This window comes from Pleurodeles waltl, chromosome 4_1 (genome assembly GCF_031143425.1).
Source record: "Pleurodeles waltl isolate 20211129_DDA chromosome 4_1, aPleWal1.hap1.20221129, whole genome shotgun sequence".
Taxonomy (NCBI): domain Eukaryota; kingdom Metazoa; phylum Chordata; class Amphibia; order Caudata; family Salamandridae; genus Pleurodeles; species Pleurodeles waltl.
This window is the reverse complement of record NC_090442.1, coordinates 121,513,561-121,521,169: the sequence shown is the minus strand read 5'-3', so window position 1 is coordinate 121,521,169 and position 7,609 is coordinate 121,513,561. Positions and strand designations below refer to the sequence as shown.

The 7,609-nt window shown below is 41.5% G+C and overlaps 1 pseudogene; it reads left to right on the top strand.

Annotated features, from left to right (window-relative positions):
- The first annotated feature begins 3,493 nt into the window (after window positions 1-3,493).
- On the top strand, window positions 3,494-4,438 carry LOC138287102 (olfactory receptor 8U1-like; annotated as a pseudogene).
- Window positions 4,439-7,609: the final 3,171 nt, after the last annotated feature.

Below are 7,609 nucleotides of genomic sequence, written 5' to 3'. Positions count from 1 at the left end.
CATATCTATGAGGCCATTCAAAGCCACGCGAAGTAACTTTGCGTAGCTGCCCAAATATGGTTGTGAGGTTAGCGTCACTGCTGCATCACTAAAAGGTATGCACGCCAGCACAAGTCTCTCATAAATATGCTCCAAATTGTTTTGAGGAGGCTCAACCCTCTAATTTGATGGGCAGGGTACATCGAAGTCCGCACAGAGGTGTACATCTACACTGGGAAATGGGGAATATCTATAGAAATTATGAATAGCAAACAAGTGAAGAGTTACTCCTATGGGTAGTATTATTTATACACATGAGTAAATACACATGTGTATGTTTACCTGTGTGAATGGGGCCCTTTGTCAGATTCTCATCAATTTAAACAATGGCATATTATTCTCTTTGACCACTGACCTGGATTTTGTGAAAAAGGCAGGCCATGACCTGTTACATTCGATCTGTAAGAACACTTGGCTTTGCACAAGCGTGTTTGCTGATGATGTACATGAGCAGCTGACATAGTGCAAGACAAATATGTGCAGTGAAATCGTGGCATAGCTTGTGTGAATGTGATGAGATCTGTAGTGCTGCCATGTTTGTATGTCTCAAGTAATTCAGCATAGAGCACTGGCCCATCTCAATGAGATGTACCTCATCAGTCAACAAGAAGCACTCTCACAATGCTTAGCACCTTCATCAGTGCTATGAAATACACCTCTGTACACAATCTTCTCTTTGAGGTTTGCCTACTTCAAAGACAGAAATTATTATAAGTACTGGACCTCTGATCCCACAAAGCTAGAATCCTGCTAGACTGAGGACATTCTGCCAGGAAGAAGAGCGGGATGCTGTAGGAGGGACTGCAACTCTGCCTGTTGCTTTGCTGTGCTGGCCTGCAGCTCAATGCTTCTGTCCTAGGGGTGAAATGACTGGACTTTGCTTTCTACATTCTGCTTCCAAAAGTTCTCCAAGGGCTTGGACTAAGCTTGCCCCCTGTTAAAAAGTCTCAGGGACATCAAGGACTTCATCTGCCAACACCTGGGTTCAGAGAGTCCTGCCTTGCCAAGTGGTGCCAAATCTAGTTCCTGGGCCAGTGGGAGTGACCTCTGGTGTAACAAAGAAGAAACAAGTGCAGCAACATCCAGAACAACTTCTGCAAAATTTGACACAACACCTGCAGGATTGTCGCAGTGCCTGTCTCCGGGTTGAAAAAGTGCTGCATCGCCTATCGGATCAATGCTGTGCCAGTTCCATCCTCCCGGCATGTTTTGGATTTTCCGTGCATCGTCCCTTGGCATCAAAATATCCCCACACTACAGTAAGGAGCCAAGGCTGTGCACTTGGGAATCAGCACTTCACCTTGTCCACAGGGAAAGAATTTAAGCATCACCTCCACCATGCCTGAAAAATCGACGCATCACTTTATATTCCAACACATCACCTCCTCTGTCGCTATCTGCATCATAATTTTTTATGCATCCCAGCTACTGTGTTTTAAAAAGACACAACCACTAATTTAATGAATCAAGAACCATCTAAACCTTTTAAAAGTGATGTATTTACTTGTGCTTATTAGATTTTATTGGTTTTGGTCTTATTTTATTCAGATAAATATTATTTATTTTCCTAAACTGTTGTGGAGTATGTTTTGTGGTCTTTTCACTGTGTTACTAAATGGATAATTGTACAAATACTTTTTTACATTGCCTTCTAAGTTAAGCCTACTTGCCCTGTGTTAAGCTACCAAAGGGTGAGCATAGAACAATTTAGATTTTGTTTTGAATTATCCTGACCAGGACTATTGTGGTCCTTACCTGTACATGGTGCATACCTCTACCAACTAGAGACCCAGTTTCTAACAATGGGACTCAGTATTCCTTGTGTAAACAGCAGTCCCTAATTTCTATCTAATCAGTGGCTTGAGACACACTCAATTGTCAATAATAATAAAAAGACATAAGTCAACTATTACAACTTATTACAGTTGAGTTCTGAAGTCACAATGCCTGCTGCCGGAACCAATAGCCCAGGTGAATGGAAATTCAGGTCACAGACCATAAATGAAGGAGCTGTTTAAAACAACTAAAATAGAATGTTGCTTTTCTGTATTCTGCTCTATTTTCATAGGCTATGTTGAAAAGTATAGCATGTTTATTTTTTGCACTTCTCACACAAAAGCTAGAATCCTGTTGCATGTTTCTACACATTCAGAGTTACTGCAGATTTAGTTTTTATTTAAAAAAAGTTTGAAAACATGCTTGCTCTTTCATATGGAATAGTTATGTACCGAGGTTTTTAGTAGTTTGTGGGAAAGGTGATGGTGTGACTATGTATGATATAGGATAAAGTAGCCCCTGGCATTCACAATTGGCATATTGCAAGTCACCAAGAGTTCCATAATCTTATAAAGGAGCTTGGCTTTTGGCCTCATTACTCTACTGTATATAGTCATGGAACTCCTGAGGGACTTGCAATATCCTTATCATGTACGGCCGGGCTAATTTATTCCGTTTTTATCTGACTATTATCTTGATTTATGCTGTTGCAAGATAGGGTGTAGTATTTATTGTGGGTAGACTTTAAAGCCAAATTTCCAAAAGCCGAACAAGTAGAGGAGACAGAATACCAAATCCCATAGTCACATTGTAGGTGTTCCCAGAGTGAACAACTTCAACTTATGAATGTCAGTAGGTGCATTGGGGGAGGGACATGACAGTGACCCAGAAGACCACTGTACATTTACCCAAATGTTATTCCAGTCGTGGAAGGGTTTTTTATTTTGTATTTTAAAAACCATCATCCCCATGAGGCCTACCACTGTCTCTTTAAGGTAGAAATGGGGATACCTTAAAGAAGGGGTAAGAATACAAATGTAAGGATTATGTCTGCTGTTCTTCTCATGATTCCATCAGTGCGTTTGCACAGTGTGACACATTGCCTCCGGCCTTATTCATATTAATGAAGCAGACATATTTGCAGCCTCCTATAAATGAGCATATTCTGTGGAAATTGATAATATGTCAGCCTCATCACAAATACATTGGCAGGTCTCAAACAACTGACTTGGAAAAACACAGACTGATTTTGATCTGTCCTTGGTACTTGGATCCTAAATTGCTCATTCTTTAATAAGTCTAGTGAATTGATTTATTTATAATTCAGTGCTCTAATCATACCAGGTGCTGTAATGCAAAGAGGTTTCTGAGTTCATGCTCCTACTGACTGTGCTTGTCCTATCTCATTTCTGTTTTTCATAATGTAATTATTGGATTGTAAGATTTTGTTCCTTGTCACTTACTATTAGAAATGTCATAATTTATATATAGAAACATGAAATAGATTACAAAATGAAAAAATATTACACATTAGTGCGTAATGGCCCTTTAACAGAGTGTCACCATTAGGAAAGAAATTCGCCATTAATAGATTTGCATTGTATGTGACAAGGATCATATCATCACTATAAAAATATAAATCATATAGTGTTCCCAGCAGGTTTTAAACACCATTGACATGGAAGTTGGGAACCAGACCACTGTAATGCGGTTGATCCTTGCGGGACTCACCACTGACCCGAAACTGCAGGCGCCTCTCTTTTTCTTCTTCCTTCTCGTCTACATCATTACTGTGCTGGATAATATCGGAATCATCTTCTTGTATTGGAATGATGTTCACCTTCACTCACCCATGTACTTCTTCATCAGTAACCTCTCCTTTGTGGATCTCTGTTACTCATCAAATATCACTCCCAAGATGCTGTTGAGCTTCTTAGTTGAGAAAAATGTTATATCCCTAAGTGGATGTGCCACTCAGCTATTTTTCTACTCCAGCCTAGTTGTTTCTGAGTCCCTCCTCATTTCGGTCATGGCATTTGATCGCTACACAGCTATTTGTAAACCATTACATTATGCAATTCTAATGACAGAACAATTTTGTAAACAGCTTGCTGCTGTTCCCTACGTAGGAGGAGTAATATATGGAGTGATGTATACATTAATAACATTTAGGCTCTATTTTTGTAGGGAGAATGTTTCCCACTACTTTTGTGACCTATTCCCATTGTTTAAGCTCTCCTGCATTGACACTTCTCTCAATGAGATCATAGTATACTCAACAATTGCAATCTTTGGAATTTTCTATGTCATACCTTTAGGATTATAATACACCAAAATTGTCGTCACTATCCTTAGGATCCATTCTTCAGCAGGAAGGCGTAGAGCTTTCTCCACCTGTTCATCCCACCTTATCTGTGTAGTTCTCTTTCATGGCACTGGCCTCAATATGTATCTGCGCCCCAGCAGCAGACACTCAGATGAAACTGATAAAGTGATATCTATCTTTTACACCATCATCATCCCCATGCTGAATCCTCTGATCTACAGCTTGAGGAACCAGGATGTGAAAGCTGCATTGAATAGAATTCTAAAAAACAAAATGGCTTCCCGCTTCTCATGTTAACTTCCACCATCAGGACCCTTACCAGCCTCAGGAGGTTCAGTTGTTCATCTTCTCCATTATTGTGGCTATACCTCTGTCTAGTTCTATCAGCTGGGCATAAAAGTTACATTAACACTTTTTTTCACCTACGTTCAATGTAGCTGTTTGTAAAAGTGACCAAGTCCTCAACTGTGGTTTTTTGAAGGTACATTAAGTAGGGGAAAATCACTAAGCATCTTGATTTCTACAGTGATGAACATGGTATGACCTGATAAAATAGTTCTACTGATAAAAGAATTGTTAGGGTGAGTGTGCATTTAGAATTTATGATGTGAAAGTCATTTAAACACATCAAATCATTTCAGTGATAGAAAGCGTGGATTTCTCGCCCGAGAAAGAAAACAATAAAAAGAATAGGCAGATCCCCTGGCCCACATCCAGTAAAATGTCTGCCTGACTGCAATCAAAAGGATAACAATTAGGTCCAGTAAGAGTATGGCCCCATGGAAATCAACATTGTGTATATTTACAACTTGTGAACAAGTGATACAGTTATAGCAAATCTAAAATAATGGCCATAACTCAGAGTTGTGAGTTGTGAGTAACGTTTATGTGTCATGTAGGCATGATATGCATAATAAAGCAGGCATAAAAAGTAGAAATTAGTATTAGCCAATAGTACAGAACCATGCACACATGGAGACCATAATTTAGGACAGGTTACACAACTAACATGCCAAGCATCGTCAGAATCATATCATATATGTGCACAATATATGAGGATGTGCAACATTTCAGGCAGGTGAAGGAAGTTATGGCTACAACACTGCCAAGAATGGGCACCATCCTAGACCACCTTCATGTAAGGCGTAGGCAGCATGCCACATAATGTGCCCACAAAACCTCACTGATAGGAAACCATTGTATCAGTTGTAGACGATTTTTATGCCTAGAATGCAGAAATGAGGTCAAGGAGGGGCCACTATTATGGGAGGGATGGGAAAGTAACCACCATGAAAGCCCACAGACATTTCACATAAAAAGAACACCTTTATTTGAAAGATAACCAGCATCTTGCCTAAAATGATTAAAATTCAAACACACACAAACTTACAGTCACACACACACAAACATACAGTCATACACAAAGGCTCACACACACACACATTCAAGTCTCTCTCCCTGCCGATCCACAACATGCCCTCTATTGACTTACAAGATGGAAGCAGTGATCCCAACTTGACACTTTCACAGCTCCATGGTGTTCGCGGAGCTTGGCTAGGTGTGCGGAACATGGTACATCTTTGTCATCTGTGTTAAAATAGTGTGTGGCTCAGGCGATCGAAAGCTGTTCACAGCGGCATCCTATCCGGAGCAGTGGAGAGTTCTGCATGGAGTATGTCAGTAAGGCTGTGACTATAGGACAGAGGTGCACTGCACCTAAGTGAGGTGTTTGAAGGATATACCCACATACTACTCAGAACCATATAATCACGAACCAAGGCATATTGGTGTCGGAGACATTTCCTCTCATTCCATTGTTTTTTACCTTTGGCTATGGTGGTGACAAAGGGCAGCCTGTAAAAAAGTGGGAAATGGTTGCTTCTAATGTGTGGCAGCGACCATTGTCTCACCTCCCACTTCAGATGCGCTGCCAAGCTCCATGTCTGAAGAGCGCAGAAATTGTTGGCTGCAGTGCTGCTGCACTCTTGTGGGTCTGGTGAGCTGAATAAGATGGGCTCTACCAAATCGACACACACCCACAATAGACTTCTGTGCTCGGGGCCAAGGGCAACGCTGAAGGGTACTGCAGGCAGCAGCAAGAGTGCAATGTTATGCAAACAGTGTAGTGAGCTACATGAATAGATTGTTGAAAAAGATGGAAGAGTAGAGTGGTAACACCCATATTAACCATTACTAGTAGACATTGAGATGAATGATGAGTAACTTCCATATATAGCCCTAAAACATGGTATTCACCAGGCCATGTTTTTGAAACACAACACTATACTATCATGTCGAATCCTTATCAAAACATCAAATTCTCATCAGGATAATGCATATAACTTTTTAATTTCACGCAACATTGCAGTGTAAACTAATAGTTCATTTTGCTCTTGATCATTTCCTTGGTACACTCATTGAAGTATGTTTAGAACGTGTTGCTATCAAGATAGCCCTGGACCTCTTTTCCCTGACAAAGGGGAATGGTTATTCACAAGTCTGCTTGAGCTGCTGTACAGAATGATCATTAAAATTACTTCACTCATATGCTTGTGACTGGGAGCCCTACTCAATTGCCAATTCAACCTCAACCTCAATTTTACAGACTCAAAACCTGTCTGCAATTTCTAATAAGATATTGCTTAGAAGAGGCTTTACAATCTCTGAGACTTGGTCGTATATGGGTCCCCTTCGAGTTTGTCTTGAATATTAAGAAAAGGGTAATGTGTATCTGGGAAGGTTAAAAGGAATCTGCATATTCCTTACAGTTTTGTCGAAAGGAGAATATGAGTAAAATGAGAAACTAACTTAGGGTCTGATCACATGTCTGGCAGTCAAAAGACTGCCAGACTCGCGGTGGAGGTTGGACCACCGTGGTTGTGGCAGTCCAACTGCCACATTGCAAGTTTAGTGGGCGGATCTGCCAGCAGACTGCGTCTCCATTAGGATCCAAGATCCCACTGGGCTGACAGAGGTCCTAGTCGTAATCACCCAGGGCGGCGCTGGATTAATCGCTGCCTTGCAGATTACAACCATCCTCTCCTCCATCCTTTTCATAGCGGCTTCCCAATCATGACAAGGCTGACAGAGAACAAGTGCTGGGGGCTCAGCACCATCAGAATGTGCACCGTCTGCTTTGCAGACAGTGCGCATTTGGAGGGTTCTGGGCGGCCCCTTCTGTGCTACAAGATAGCACTCAGCTCCTTTAAGGGAGCTGAGTGCTATCTCGTAGTACTGTACCCGCAGGTCTGACTGGCAAGAACACTCTATTTCAAGGTTTCCGCCAATCAGCCAGGTCAGACCAGTGGAGATCGTGTAATAGGGAGGAGGGGGGGATGCCACGCCATCGCAATGGCATCCTCTCTGCGAGTTTGGCAGTCCCGCAATGGGGCCGCCAAACTCGTAATCCGACCCAGAATGTCTTCTGTTGTAGTCGAGTTCAGTTAAGTGATGTGTGGACATCCAACA